The 16,119-nt window shown below is 39.8% G+C and overlaps 1 protein-coding gene across 2 annotated transcripts in view; it reads right to left on the reverse strand.

Annotated features, from left to right (window-relative positions):
- Positions 1-16,119, reverse strand: part of NDST2 (N-deacetylase and N-sulfotransferase 2) — a 123,605-nt gene that overhangs the window by 77,464 nt on the left and 30,022 nt on the right. Inside the window, exon 1 of one of the 2 annotated variants that reach the window (XM_066554595.1) lies at positions 8,454-8,493. The exons of the other annotated variant lie outside the window; for it this stretch is intronic. The gene's annotated coding sequence lies outside the window, so the exon portion shown is untranslated. Of the gene's footprint in view, positions 1-8,453; positions 8,494-16,119 lie in introns of those variants that run through there. 2 annotated transcript variants of the gene reach the window in all.

A 16,119-nucleotide genomic window follows, 5' to 3' on the forward strand; every position in this document is an offset into this window, starting at 1 on the left:
AGCTAAAAATCTTCCTGGACTTTCTATGTGACAGCTGCAGTATCTTAGCCATCTGTTTAATTTATATTTGCTAATGCAGCTCCTGCTGTTTTCAACTGACAGGTTTTTTTCTCTCTTATTACCCCCACACGGGAAATCATTGCACTTGCCAAACTTTCTCTGTAGTCTCAGATGTCAAATCAAGTCTGGTGACAAAAGGTGATGAATGAGGCTCCTATACACCTCCCTTTTATGTTTTTTGGGTTTGTTTTTGTTGTTATTGTTGGGAGAGCTTCTTAATTATGGAAATTGTAAGGGGTTTTTGTTATTTCTTTAAAGAATAATTATAAGCAAAAAGGAAGCAGTACAGAAACAAAGAGAGCACATCAACGGAAATCTTATTCCCTTACTCTCAACATAGTAATTCTGTAGAAAGGTTGAGGCTGGGGGATCTCCAAGATACTCTCTAAAGCAGATTATCCATTATCCATTTCATATTCAGTCACTAAAGCCCTGATTCAATCTCTTCAGTCATTTATGGTCACCTACCAAGCTCAGGGTTTGTCTGAGTACTGACTTTACCTCACTTGCAACCAACATGCTTCCTAACTTTTCTGGAGTGCTCTGGATCTCAGAAGTATTCAGAAGTCAAAGGCAAGCGATGGAGCCCCATGGTTCAGCATGCTGCAATGCCAGTACTTGCTGCCATCCTCTAAAACCTCCTGCAGGAAGGTGCAGTGCCCACACTCCCTGTGCTGTTCAGAGACACTGGATAAAAGGACCAACTGACTCCTGAAACAGCTGTCAGCCTTATACAGCAAGCACAGATGTTACTGTCCCTGCAACTCCCCTGGGCCATGGTAACAAGAAGATTAAAGAGTCTTTCACTGCTGAAAAGTAACATCAGGTTTAACACCAAACTTTGCAATGTAACACAGATACCCTCATCCTGTGTAAAACTGCATCCACTGAATCCCAGTGAGCTCTGCAATACCTGCCTGAGGTGATGCAACACTCCTCTGCTACAAGGAGCACACTGCAGTGGCCAGCCCCAGCCCAGAGACAGGTAGTCACATTAAACACAAAGAAATCAAGCCCAGAAAGTGTGACCACTCTTTCTTTCTAAATTTCCCCTTTCAAAACAACTTTAACTGGAGAGATACATGGAAACGTGAAATGAGCAGTTGCCAAAGGGCTGGAAGATGTGTGCCAGAGAGAGAGCCCTGCAGAGTAGCTGAGAAATGTTAACAGGGATACATGTTTGAGGGAATACTTGGGAGACAAGAAGTCATAATCTCTTATTACTACTGTTCCCAAAAGTTGATGATGAGAAAATAAATACAGTGTTCTGAAACAGTACAGGTTGCTCCAGCTCCCAACATCAAAGCCACCCATTGGACTGAACTTGTGACAGCTCCCTATCTTGAGCAGAATCATCCCACTGAGCTCTGGAGGATAAAATCACTTGAAGCAAAATGAACGATTCTGCTTGTGAAAGTACAGCAAGCTAAGTGCCAAAAATAACTACAGGTGCACTCTGGAGAAGGTTACTGCTTCATATTCATATCCCCTGAACATCATCATACTCAGGTACTCCTTGCATAGTTGTACTACAAAAATTTGATCTTTGAAGAGCATACTGGACAAAACAGAAAAGCTAAAAAGAAAAACCCTTAGACCTAATATACTGATAGCTACAGCATACATGAGGACATTATATATACTTTCCTACCCAGGAGATTCTGCACAAGAGACAGACAAGTAAACTCTTAATTTGCAATCTGCATCTCAGTATTTTGATCTGAAAATATATATGTATGTATATGGATATGCTGATGTGTGCAAATGCTAATGTACTTCACTACAGTACTATGATAAGGTACATAGGCTAGATACTCAGCACAAATTCTAACACTTTTATAACTCAGTGCCAATACCAACAGGGAAAAAAAGTAATTTCTAAGAGTATACAGGCCTGAATACCTAAAGAGTCACTACTCAGCTTCATTACTTGTACTTTATGACATTTCAAAAGTAACACAATAAAGAAAGTGTAAAGATTAAATTAGAACTAACACTTTATTCTTACCTTGGTCTGACACCACTTGACAGAGCCTTCCACAGAGCACTAGCATACTAACTTGGCTTTCCACTGTCCAAGAACAGGGGGGGATGGGAATAGCCAGATAACCAGAAAACCTGAACACACTGCTGCAAGAAGGCCAAAGCCTTGGGCCCTTGCAACATGTTGTGCAGCACTCCAAGTTCTGGGACATTTCAGCTGAGGTACAAAGGCAGCCCCATAAGAAACTCCACCTGACCAATCTCTCAAAGCAGAAGGGATCACAGTAGATACATGGTACTCTTTCACCAGTTATCCCTCCTGAAACTGCTGCTCCACAGCTCTAAGTCTTGCAGAGCCAGAGCTTTAGTCTACATCTGTGAGTTGTGGAGCCAGATGGCTCCTGAATGCTCCTCCAGCACCTTCAAAGCCAGCTTCCCAGCATCCCATGTTTCAGAAGCATAAACAGAGACATCAGCAGTAGCTCTGAGTGAAGGTGGTGAGGGTTCAGCAGGTGAACTAGCTCAGGGTCTGAGCCACACATAAACCTATGTACTGCTTCCAGGTCTGAGCCCAGGATTTCAGTATGGATAACTTGTCACCTGAATAATGGATCCGTGCAGAAAACAGCAAATTTCTGTGTCTACGAAGTCATTCTAAGGTCAAAAATCAACCTATCAAGCTAACAAAGGTTATTTGCAACATGTCCTATACAGTGTTTAAAATCCTGTCCTCTAAGGCTTTGCCTGAGTATATTTCTCATCACTTGCCAGCATCCTCAGGCATTCCCCAAGACCCACTTCTGCAAAGAGTACATAAAGATTAAACCCTCAAGGAAATCCAACTTAATTCTCTAGGCTGTGCCATATATGCAAGCAATGTACTAGGTTAAGCATGACTGTCCATGCATAGACAGTATTTCAAAACCAAGCCACTACAGACATTAATACTCACTACCCTGAACTGTAACTCTGAGCTCTAACAAGGAGCTCAGAGCCTTCCCCAAGATATTAATGCTAGCTTACTTTAAGTAGAGATGCAACAGCCTTCAACAAACTTCAACAAATTTTAAAGTTTCACCTTCCAGAAAAATGAATTTTGTTGTTTATCTGCACTTTAAGTGTCAGATTTAAAACGAAAAGGCAAGTACAGCTGCTCACAGCTGATAAGGCCTCATGCTTCTGGCATTTATTTATATCCATGATCCAGAGTAACAAACCCATGTACTTTAAACAACTGAAGCAACTCTCGGATAAAATATGGAAATAGGAAGATGGAACTAGAAGCAACCTCCTTTACTGTATAAATCTACTTATTCACCATAAATCAAGAAAAAACACTTTTGGATGAAGGCAATAAAAGAGCCATAATGTCTGAGAAGATCAACTGCCAAGGTAGAGTGTCTCAACAACAATTTCCAAGTTAGGGCACAAGAGCAGCTCCTGATGACATCTTGTTGGTTCTCATCTGAACAAGGGGCCAGCAACCCTGCCAATGCAGTTAATGTTTTCTGGCTGAGGTCACTAACATCTGGTTTGTGTACAGGCAGCTTCTGCTGCTCAGTGTTGCACAGGAACAGAGGCATCACAGGATGTCACAGGGCACCACAGGTTTGGTGTTTGTGATTAACCTCAAGCAATGCCTGATTTGTGGGGTTGCAAAACACAGATGGAAACTCAAGTTTAAGATTCCATGAAATAGGAAGAGGTAGTCAGTCCTATGGGGCAAAGCCTAAAAGAGAGCAAATAATGAGAGAAGACAGAAGAGGATGGAACAGAAGTGTGCTTCCACCCATGGCTGTTCCAGCTTGGACCAGGGTTGACCTGGCTCCTGCAGATGATACCCAGCCCAACTGAGTCTGAAAACTCACAACTCAGTACACACAGCCATTACACTGCATCAAGATACTGCTTATATACTGCAGCTTGTCTGTACTCATCTGCAATATAATACTGGGTTAGGGTTAGGCTGTACTCAGTTATCCCAAAGTGGAGGGTTAAGAACTTCAGGGTACAGCTCTGCAAGGAGCATAAAGCAATTTTAGTGGCTGCCAGCAAAAGAGGTGGACCCCCATCCCCAGCTTTATAGCACACTCATCCAAATAATTAATTCACCAGAGTTGTTATCAATCAGACTTATGAGCTTATAAAATGCACCCTACAACTCCTTGACTGCAGGAGCTGAAGACAGGAATGTTGTAACTGTGGCAGATGAGAGCAACACTGAGCTTTCCTGGAGAAGCACAGTTTGAGATGACCTCTCACAAAACAGTATCTTTATTATTCAGACTAAAGGGAAAGGCAGGAGATAAAAAGGCTGGCTAAAGAATGCCCTAATCCATTAGACAATCATTTTTCATGTGTGTGTCTTGTCCTATATCTCAAGAATCACTATGGAGCTGAAAAAGTGGTTATTTCCATATAAACTTCTAAACTCTAAACTGACAACAAACTTTGAACATGTTCTAGTAGTCAAAACCCTGAACAAGACTGAAACACAACAGCATTTTCAAGAGCTCTCCCTAGTGTGCCCTCCTGTTTGTTGTATAGTATCTCTCTGCTATGAAAAATGTTAACTTTCAGTTAAAACAGCAGCCAATACTCATTTCAGATATCCCTTCCCCTGCTTCTCTCCTACCATTTTGCCCTACTGACAGAATAACAATCCAGTATCACAGCCAGGGAAGAGCACTGCAGAGCCAACAGAAGATAACCAGACTGGCTGGAGAGGGATGTACTGGAGTCAAGTGCTACAGCTCTGGAACAAGACTAAAGGAGAGGATTCCACAGGGACAAATCTGAAAGAGCCAGCAACTGGCTGTGAGACACATGCGACACAAATCCACTGAAATACAAGGGGCATCTCTCATGTTGCACCCAAATTTGACTCAATCTCACAACAGTTTGCTATGCTTGGTCTTCACAGTAAACTGACATCAACACTTAATCAGAAATCCAAGGCTAGAGAAAATAATATTTACATTACAGAGATCAATCCCACTTCTTGTCATGCCTTCTGTGCTTTATTTTGTTTTGCAGTTTTTCATTTAAATTTTGTGTTCCAAATTTGGGTTATGGCCAAGACAACAGGAACTTGAATTGCTATGCGTAATATAAAGTAAATAAAATAAATTAAAAATTCTTATCTCTGAGAAGCAAATGCTCTTAGATATCGTTAGATAATGCCAGCATCAACACTATGTGCCTGATGCTTAGGCACAAAAAAATTAAAATCAGTCTCAGACACTGACCATGTTAGTTTTAACTATGAGGTATGCCATATGCAACAAAGTGACTTGGACATGGATAACAGGCAAAAGCAAGTATGTCAGTACCTGAAATTGTCTTTTTTTTTTGCAGTCAAAACCTCACAACTATTTAGTAATTATTCAAATGTCACCATCCTTGATGAGCACTAATACTGCACATCTGAGTCTTTCAGCTAGCAGCCCCATGGTTTGTGAAGCAGCCTCTCAGCCAGGTGAGGGGAAATGATAGCCTGTTGTGCTGATCTAGCACTGAAACACATTCCATCCACCTGAAAATTGTTCTTTTACAACCAGTGCTCTCAGTACACTAGAAAATAGTTTAGATACCTGATGATTTAGATTTTCATGTTCTCACTGTGGATATAGCCATCAAAATTCCCACTGCCTCTCATTCCTCACACACTTAATATGCTGATTTAATTATATGCCTGTAATTCAGTTTACATTTTACAGGAGGCAAAAGGTAAGGAGATTCCAGTAAATGACACTTGAGATAACAGAATGAGTTACTGGAGAGCACAATGTTCGTTCTTTGCATATGTACCAGCCTATTATAAAGGGCTTAAAAATTCACTCAAACAGAACGGGTAGGAAGCCTTGGCAAAAGCTAAGCTAAAATTAATTTTGCAGATTTTAAGGTTATAAAGGTAACTTACAAGGTACAAATCAGTGAAGAACTGTCTGTGTAAATCCATGGACAGATAGCTTCAGTCTGCTGCTCAATCAGGTTTTTCTCCCCAGCGGCCCTGAACAAAGCTTTGCCTACACTCGCTGACTGGGGCACCAGGCAGCAGGGACAGGAGTGGAGCTGAAGCAAATGAGGTCAGTTCCATGCTGCACCGCCTGGGAAAGCAATGGAGGGAAACTCAGGCACTGATCACTAAGGAAAAGCTGAAATAAAACATCTAGCAAGCAGAAAGAGGTTTAGAGATGGATTGTTCTACAGCTGCCCACATTTAAATAGCAAGGACAAGATAAAAAAATTCCAAGCTCCTGCTACCATTAAGATAAAAAAGGAAGACAGGAAAAAGGAATCAAACAACTCTGAATCTAAAAAGAGTGGGACATGAGAATTTTTCCAAGAATAATTTAACAAAAGACCAGATGGAATGAAGCAGCGATATGTCCTAATTACAAGTTTATTATGTCAGCCTCAGAGAAAACATAAAAATCAAAAGACCCCAATCAAGTAAAGGTCAATCTTGGTGATGGGAAAAGGAGGAATTTCAGAAGGCAAAGTGAATTTAAATACATCCATGTTAAAAACTGGAAGATCTTTTTCAGAGATTGAATCCTGTCAGTAATACTCAGAAAAAATTTTGACAATCTCTAAAATTATTAGCATAACAATCCTCACAGAGTATGAGAGAAAGATTTGGGATTTCATCTCATGCAAATCCATAAGCTGCTACGAGTATATGTTTTTCATAAAGAAGATAATACTAAATCAAAAAACTCCAGCAGGTTAACAGAATAAATGGAAATATACATGTAAGCTTTGATGCTGATGTTGTTGCTGCTTACTCAAAATCACCAGTTTAAAACAGATGCTCACTCTTTCCCCATCCCTTACAAATGGTAACATGAAGCTGAGTTCCTATCAGGAACCTAATCCCAAACTACATTCTCTCTCCCAATGGACTTCCCCTTTTTTCCTCTCTGTAACACTTTACCTCAACTCCACCCAACATGTGTGATTTATTTATGATAGAAAAAAAGCTGCTACATTGGTGTATTTTTGAAAATCTATTTTTTTCTGCAGTAGCCTAGCCAACCAGGAAATCAAAACCCTGAATATTATCATCTATTATTTTGTATGACTGAAGGTCACAGGCAGTCAAATCCTCTGTGTGCACATCTCTCTAGGAAATCCTGATCTCTTGGAACAAAAATACTACTACAATCTCTAGAATAAACTACTTGAGGGACTGGATGGTATGTTCAGATGTATTTCAAATACATGTATTTATTTTGCATGTATGTATTGACATACACACATGCCTTTCTGATGCAGGAGTTAAAAATTCCCAAACAGCTAACATAGCAGCGTTTGGAAGTGGCTTGCACAACAGGAAAAGCAATTGCACAGTAGGAAAACTCCAGCAGGGAGACAACAATCCAACAACAAACAGGACATAAAGCATCAAACGGAAAGTGAACTCGTGAGGAGCTAAGACCTCTTGAGGATGCAAAAGCTGTTGGTGGTAGTGTGAAGAGATGTATTGGTTAGCAACCTTAGGAATACACAGAAGACGTAGAAATATTTATCAGTGCAAGGTGCTGAAAAGATGCATTGAAACAAAGTTCACAGTCACTTATCAAACACAGCAGTTCAAAATCACTCAGGACAAATTTTCACATATGATCTCAAAAATACTGAAACACCACCCATTAAGGTATACCACCAGTATTAATTCTTTTGCTGGTACAGTCCTGACACAGCAGGTTTTAGCAGAAAACTCACAGAAATATCTTCTCTCAACAATGATATCTTTGTGAAATGCTTCTACTTGGAAGCAATGTCAAAATTTAAAGTCATAACATTTACTTCCAGATGCAAAAGTCACACATCTATTAAATAATGCCAGGTATACACTTCTCCCAAGCCATCACTACTAGAGTGCTCATCAGTCAAAACAACCCTTTCTTTAAAAAGGACAGGCTTAAGCCTTTCAGCATAGGCTAAACATTTTTTTGATACCCTCTAAAACTATAGTTATCTGTATGAAAAGTAATAAATAACAACAAAACAAATGTTTTCGGTATAATTTTACAGAGCTATAATTTTAATATTTCTGCTTTGCAGCTCCATTTCTTGCATGTCAACAGTAGCCTCAAACTCATATTTCAACCCCGGGCCTGTCAATATCCACAATATTTGTTATTAAAAGGTGCCTTACTCAGAAAGCTGTTTTGACACTGCACTACCGATGCCCCATGTATGCAGTCAGCTCATACAGGGACTACTGGAACCCCACTAAACACAGAGACCCCTGCTAACTTCAGCATCACAGCCAGGAAACCACCCAAGTCAGACTGCAGCAAAGAAATTCCATTTCTGATGTGATGTGGACACAAATAAAGAAGTATATATGAGAGGAACAGATTATGCCAGAGCATTTATTGTATTCATTCATTCCTTACCTTTCCCTTTACACTGCAGAGGTTACCTCACCCCTTGAAACACAGTCATAAGCAGCAACAGGTTTCACATATGAATTCTTTTTTCCCTGGTGCTCTGGGGAAGCAAGAACATTCACTCAAGTGAGCATTCATGCCTCAGCTTGTGGACAAGGCTCTGCACCGAAGCCCTTAAGACCTTCTCACGGCTGCTGATTTCATCCACCAAGTGAAAGAGCATCTCAGCAGGACACTGCCAGCCTCCTTTTCAGCTCCCACTCACTGATTGCCAGTCTCTGGCAAGTGAAATGTCAAGAAACAGGCAGGGGCGGTGTTTGGAGAAGGAGGGATAAGAGATTCTCACCATCCATCAACCTCAAAACCTATTCAGCCGACAACTTGAATGGAACAGGCATTTCATTCTCCATGGTAACAAGAGATGGAAGGAGGCTGAGGAAAAAAAGGAGAGAGTACAGACCCGGGAAAATCCAATGTTGAAGATGCAGGGAAACTTGCAAACTTTGCAATTTCTCTCTGCTGTACAAGTTGCATGCAGAAGAGAGAAAAGCCCTTTCCTTGCCTGCAGTCTGAGACAAGCCGTGGCCACGATGAGGTGCCTTTTCTCCAGGCAGCGTATTGATGTAGGGAGAGGAAATCCCTTATCCTGCACCAGTCCTACCCAGAGGAAAGACAAATGCCTTCTGAACACTGGAAATTTGGGAAAAATGCAGATTATTGCCCCCCCAGAAAAAAGAACTGTCTGAAAGGGAAAGATACTGTCATTCCTTGTACAGTACTTGTCTACAGATCAAAGCCACTGATGCCGATTCAGTCTGTGTGCCAGCGCTGACCACAAACCAGAGTGGAGGATTAACATCACTCTGCTTTTCATCTTACATGGAAGAAAATGTTTCTTACTTCTGTTATGCCAAACAACTTAGATGCACAGATAAAAACAAGGAATTTATTTATTCTTTTCCAAGGCACACCAAAACGAAGCATGGAAGCAGACAAACTTAAAATTCGGGCGGCACCTTTGCCAGCCTCAAGGGATCTCATGGTAAGTCAGTTCTTATTAACATTTCAGGTCTGGCCATCTTCTGAACTTTTTTTCCTGCTATTTTACATTCATAACTTGAGCTGTCACAGCCAGAATGTGCACAACAGGGAAATTACATTTGGATTCATGCACGTTTGTGTTCCAAGCTGGCCCCATGCAGCTACTGAAAAGTCTCTGGCTAAAGTACTTATGCAAGATAACCCAACAAAGGACTGAAAAGCTCTGCAAATCCTGGCTGCTGCCATCTTATTTTTTCTGTTTTGTACACTGATTCTTTCCTGAAGAACACATTTAAATCTCTCTCCCCCATCCAAATCCCCCATCTCTCAATTTGGAGTTTGTTCTCACTTTTATATTGCATATGGGACATGCTGTTGGTGTGATACTTTTTTTTAAACTTATATTATTATCTATACAGAGAGCTTTTTGTTAAAGATGACCTGCAGAGTTTAGTTTTTTCAGTAGTCCTTATGTATAAACAAATATGCTTCAGATCATAGTTTTTTAAAAACTATGAATTTTTCTTCATTGTACTAATTTGAATTTTGGATAGACAACTTTCAATTTCTTACATAGATCTTTACCATTCATGACATTGCAACCCATAAGGCATGTTAATACACAATCCTGCCCAGTGAATTTCAGCCTTTATTCTCACTAATCATTTCAAAGCCACATGAATACATTCTTGCTTTTGAAAATCACTTTCCTCCTCTGAAAAAAAAATGTTTTATTTTCTCCTTTGTCTTCCATGACTGACCAAAACAGAACCTCAGCAGGAACAATCTTACAGTCACTTGCTACTTGTTCTCCAACTTATCTTCCCGAGACTGTCCTTTCTTTAGGCAAAGGAGGGCACATTTACCTTTTGAAATTTACTTCAGGTCCATGGCTTAGAACTATTTCCTTTTTTCCTGAAGACTTTAGCAAGAAAATGAGAAATGAGACTACTCCATTCTCTCTTTCCCAGCTAAAGCCAATTAAAGTGGGAATGACACACACCTCAGCTGGAAGATGTCAGCCTCCTACAACTCTATATAAACAAATAAATGCTGTTAAATGCACTTGCATAATCAGATGAATTCAGTTTTTTCAGCTAGTTTTGAAGACACTTCAGAATTCCAAGGAGATATTTCCAGCCCATTTAAAATATATTCTACTGACATCTATTAAGATGAGGGTATTTAACATAGAAAGCTTTTTGTGTTCTTTTCATAGAACAATCTCAGAGTATTTTGTTATTTTGCTTTGTTACAGGAGCACAAAAAGGAAAGAATGTATTTTTTGCCAATTGCCATAAAAGCAGAATCATCTTCCCTGCACTTGCTGTTCACCTTGATCCTCTTGAAGGTTTGAAAGCTCCAGTTGTTTATCTGGAGCTCAGGGAAAGGGATTTTCTTTCTCTCTGAAGTTGATTCTAATGTACTTCAAAGAGTTGCCATCTATTAACATTACCCACTTGTCTTCCTATGATCCAAAAACTATACCCTGAGAAATGAAGAGCTTTCCCAAATCTGTTCTAGCAGCATGCTTTAGGCAAGAAAGAAGACACTGACAATGTTACCAATATTCAGAAATGTGACAAAATCCAGTCCAAGAGCACAGAGTAGTACCAACCACAGTGCCCACTGTGTATTCCTTTTCAGCCACCAGATGGGAAATGTCGATGTGTCTCACCAAGGGCACACACAGAGATACACATTTTGGAAACAAATCTACTATGAATTGGCTAAAACTAGGATCTCAAAAGGCACCCTACCAAGAGGTACTGAAGTGAAGGGTGAAGCATGCCCACACAGAATCAAGGCCTTATCCAGCTTCCAAAACAGAAGAATAAACAGTACAGTACAGCCAAGATTCAAAGGACTGCCTACCATGTGTGCCTGCCAGGCAATAATAAAAGCTGAAACGCATCAATAGCTTCAGGCTGGCTGAGAACGAAACTGACTTGAGTTCTGATCAAGTTTGGTGGTCTCCACACAGCTCTTGCATTACTAAAGCTACCATCTCTACTGACAGCAATTTCCCAGAGAAGTGAACCAGTGGGAACCAGTGGTGAACCTCACTGGGACAGCACTGGCAGCGGCACATCACAGCATCCCGAACTGCACCTGCCCAGCTAACAAATGGTTTCTGGGAACAAAAAAGGCTAAAAAACATGATTGGAAAGCACACAAAAATCATCAAGACCTCAAAAAATTCTGAGAGCAGCACCTGGGAAAGCCAAAGCATCTTGGTTTAAATTGACAACCATGGTTGAAATATCTCTGAGCCATTCTCAATAGAAATTATTTTGAGGTAGGAATGAGTACGGACAGAGTACACAGGGCTGACCTGACAACACAGTGTGTGTGCCCCATCAGTAAAAGAACATACTGTGCCACTGAATTACTGAATTACCAGGCATTGCCCACTGCAGACACACCACCCCAAAACAGGAGAGGTGGACTTCATGTGTGCAATTTTATCAAAACATATTTCTCTAACAAGCAAAATTATACTAACCTAATAGTTTCCTATTTTCAAGTGTGCCCCAAAATTAATCAAAGACTTTAATAAAAAGCTCCTCAAAAGAATCAGCATTAATCACCACAGTGGTGAAGACTGAAATTTTAACCTACTTAAAGTTAATTTTTTTTTACTTAGTCAATGCTATAAAAACTTTCAATAAAATAGGAACTCTCCACTACTTTAGAAACAAAAAGAATAAATGCAAAATCCTTTGGATCACAAGAATTTCACGTTTCATAAGAGAAAAAGAGCAAATGACAGAAAGATTCCTAACAATTTGTCTGGCAAATGCCATCTAAACCAGCACACAAAGTCACCTCAATCTGTTATCCAAGAACTTGCAACAGCAGTAAATGTTAATGACACATGGCAAGGTAAAAGCTATCAGCCAGGGAAGGAACAGCTTTTAGGAGAGCATTAGAGGCTTATAAATTTTAAATTCTAAAATTTTGTATCTGCAGAAAAGGTTTTCAGTGTTTCACATGCAAACATTTTCATGCAAATAAATACATTTTCCTCTAAACTAAAAGAGTTTAAAAGGGCACAATTAGCAGTTTTCACTGAGTATAAATCAGACAGCTGCCTGTAATTGGAACCAGGAGCAAAAGACATATAAGAGATGCTTTCTTCCTTGCAGATGCTTTCCCAAGATCTAAGGGAAAGTTCTACATCAAGAAATAAATATAATACTATCTAAATCTACACAGTCTATGGCTTTAATAGGTACATTTACATGTGAATAGTTAGTTTTGGTTTGTTTTTTTTTTTTCTTTTCCTTCCCAATTTCCTTTGGATTTCATCTAGTTCATATAAGATTAAAACAGCTACAAAGATGCAGCAAGCCAAATTAAGCTCACTGTGATACCTCTGCAAATAAAGCTATCTTTTAACAAGGAGCAGAGGGGTCAATACCAATGAATCAGTACTAACTGCTATCACTAGCAGTGCAAGAAAGGAAACCACTACCTCTTCATTCCAATGGGGATCATAAGAAGCTACGAATTTAAAACTGTAAGTTTGAAGAAACGAAATATGAAGAAACTTAATCTGTTTCACATGATAGGGGCATGTTTAAATGTCTACTTCTGTCTACATTTCATAATGCTACTGAAATACAAGTGATGTCCAACATATGCTTGGGACACAGGACACTACTTAAGGCAAAGCACTAAACAATGCCTTAAAACTCCATCAGCAAAAATAATACAAAAACAATCGGTTGGAGATTTTTTTGGGTGGGGAGCAGTGGGGGCATAGAGATAACACCAACTAACCAATTTTTTTTCCACTAAGTCAGCATTTCAACAACTCAAGTATCTATAAATGAACCAGCCTCTTAAGAAAAAAAATATTTACGTTTGTATCATTCTGTAAATAAGAGGACATTTTTTAGAACAGATGACACCATCTTCTTCAGCCTTTCTGCAACAACTAACTGCTCCCGTGATTTCTTAACTACTTTCCTGTTTTACACAGTGATCCCAGTTGTAAAACAACAGGGAAAAACTTCCCCTTCCTTCAGGTCAGTGGAAAACCAGAATCAAACACTGCAGATAAATATAAAGAAGAACCATAAACTACATATTTTTATGCACACCATTCCCAAGACACCAAAATGACAGAAGAACCAGCTGAAGTACTAATGCAGATGTGACCTAAGAGGCCTCAGGCACAGATAACCAACCAACCTGTGCAACTTAAAAAGCAACACAAACTCCCAGCTGCTGGCTTCTCTTCCCCAGTGTAATAAGATGTAACACATATTCAGTTAACAGTATGATGCCACATTTTTGCTGCAAGGCATAAGAGATATGAATTTAACAATGTGTTAAATTGGAGCATTGCACCTGTGTCTTACTACCAGCCTGCTTGATTTCCCCAGGGCTGGAGGATGTGTCTGCCACCTGGAGATGGGCAGCACAGCCTGACTTATCCTTTCTAAGCTCTTTTCTAGAACTACCTGGGCACAAGGTCCCCAGCCTGACCGCAGATCCTAGGCACTGTGATAGGGTGGGCAGGAGAAGCATGCCTTGAATCACAGAATCATTTGGTTGGAAAACACCTCTAAGATGCAGTCCAGCCATCAAGCTGGCACTGTCAGGTACACCTAAATATCAAACCAAGTGGTAGACTTGGCAGTCCCTAAGTGCCATATCTACACATATTTTAAATACCTCCAGGTATGGTGATTCAACTAGAATGCTAAGCATAGATTCACAGAAAAAAGTTAGCCCCTGAATGAAAATATTTCACATAGTTTACAAACATCTCTCACATTATCTCCTCTCACTTGTCTGTGCTGACATAAGAACAGCAGGCATATATTGTAAGTCAGGCAACTGCTTCAAGTGACTGCACCACAGGAAGAAGCATCGACACCAGTGACAAAAGGGAATGTTAGGGAAGCTTGTGGCTCCTACAAAATGCTTTGAAAAAACCCTTCTCTGTTGCAGCATGGACTCTAAACAAATATGCCTACATTCTCTCAAGGTATTTTACTTTCAAATGCAAATAATATGATGTGTAATGAAAGGGAATAAAGCCTTGTTCCCAGAATATAAAATAAAACTAACTGAATTTACCAAAGGACAAAAGAAGGTTGAAGCTCTCACTAATGGCTTTGTGTCTGATTTTTAATACTAAAAGCTTCCCGTGCTTAGTTTATGAATTTGGAAGGGAGAAATCTTCAAACAAAATTACGTAACACATTTATATGTAACATACAAAAGTATGTAACACATTTTCTCACAGGCATATTGACTTCTACCTTTCCTGTGAAGATAATACGCACATTTCAGTTTTCTGCATTTTAAGATTTTATCACCTTTTGGAGCAGCAAGGAAGGAGACATTGCTGAAAACATCTCATATTACCTAGATTAACCTTGTGCTCACTACTTCCCCACACAAATAAACGCCAAAATAGCAAGCCAAGTCTTTCCTCTCTGACCTCCAAGTAAGTACTACTGCTTGAAAAAGTGTATCTTGTTACTGCTTGAAAAAAAAATCTACTGTATTCCCACCCCCTCAAACCATTCCTCTGTAAAACAGTTCATCTTAAAAATACAGTGCTGTCACCTTCCTTTTTCAGGTTTTTGCCATTGCTGTCACTATGGAAACAATCAGATCATCAGATATGTCAGTAAGCACGATTTATAAAATACAAAAGCACCAATTGTAGATATTCTACATAAAACCCAATCAAGACAAAATTAGCAAGTTAGCAGGGAAACATTGGCTTTAAAGAACTTTCAGTTTCATATGATTTCCTAGAGCAATGCTGCAATGAGCTACGGCCAAGGAGAGAGCTGCCTGTGCAGAATCATGCATGAAGTCACACAGCCAAAGGCTGCAACAAACCGCCAGGACAAAGGGCTGCAATCAACCCTTTTCCATCCATTTAAAACACAAAAATCCTACAGTAAAGGGAAGTCAGTATATCCCCAAAACATTACACCAACATAAGAAATATGACAAGACATACAAATATTTGTTTCTCTGAGACTTAGAAATAAATTAAGGAAGACTCTTTCAGTTTGTTTTGCCTGTATCTCAATAGCGCATTCAGTCATATTCCCCTCTGTTCATCACCTTTGTTCACATCTGCATCAGAAGCAAAGGTGAAGCCAATTACTCGCAGCTTCCCAACCAAACAAAGATTTAAAGCAGTTCTTAGAGAAACATCAGTTATAGAGCTTGGTTGGGCAGCTATTCTGTTGAGTTGTAGTTTCAGCAGTGCAAAAGCAGAGTGCTTATTATCCCTGTAAGATGGGGTTCATCCAAATCTGTACATGCAGAAGATGCAGTTTTCCCCTGCTCCCAAAGCTCAGGACATACTTCACTTTGACATGTTGACTCAATTATAGCACTCGGGAGCCTCAAGAGAACAAACACAGCTTTTTGAGACACCTCCTTCTCTAGCACACACACACATTCTCCCTGTGCTTATTTAGAAGCTCACTGCCTTTCATCATCACACTATTCTCTCATATGTTACACTGATTCACCTACTCACATTGCTGCTTTTCCTCACCTCTACTATCTTGGAAAGTAAGCAATTACCATACTTCAAATTCAGCTACTGAAGTTACAACACAGATAACAAAAGCAAGAGGGACCT

The sequence above is a fragment of the Molothrus aeneus genome, chromosome 8 (genome assembly GCF_037042795.1).
Source record: "Molothrus aeneus isolate 106 chromosome 8, BPBGC_Maene_1.0, whole genome shotgun sequence".
Lineage (NCBI taxonomy): Eukaryota > Metazoa > Chordata > Aves > Passeriformes > Icteridae > Molothrus > Molothrus aeneus.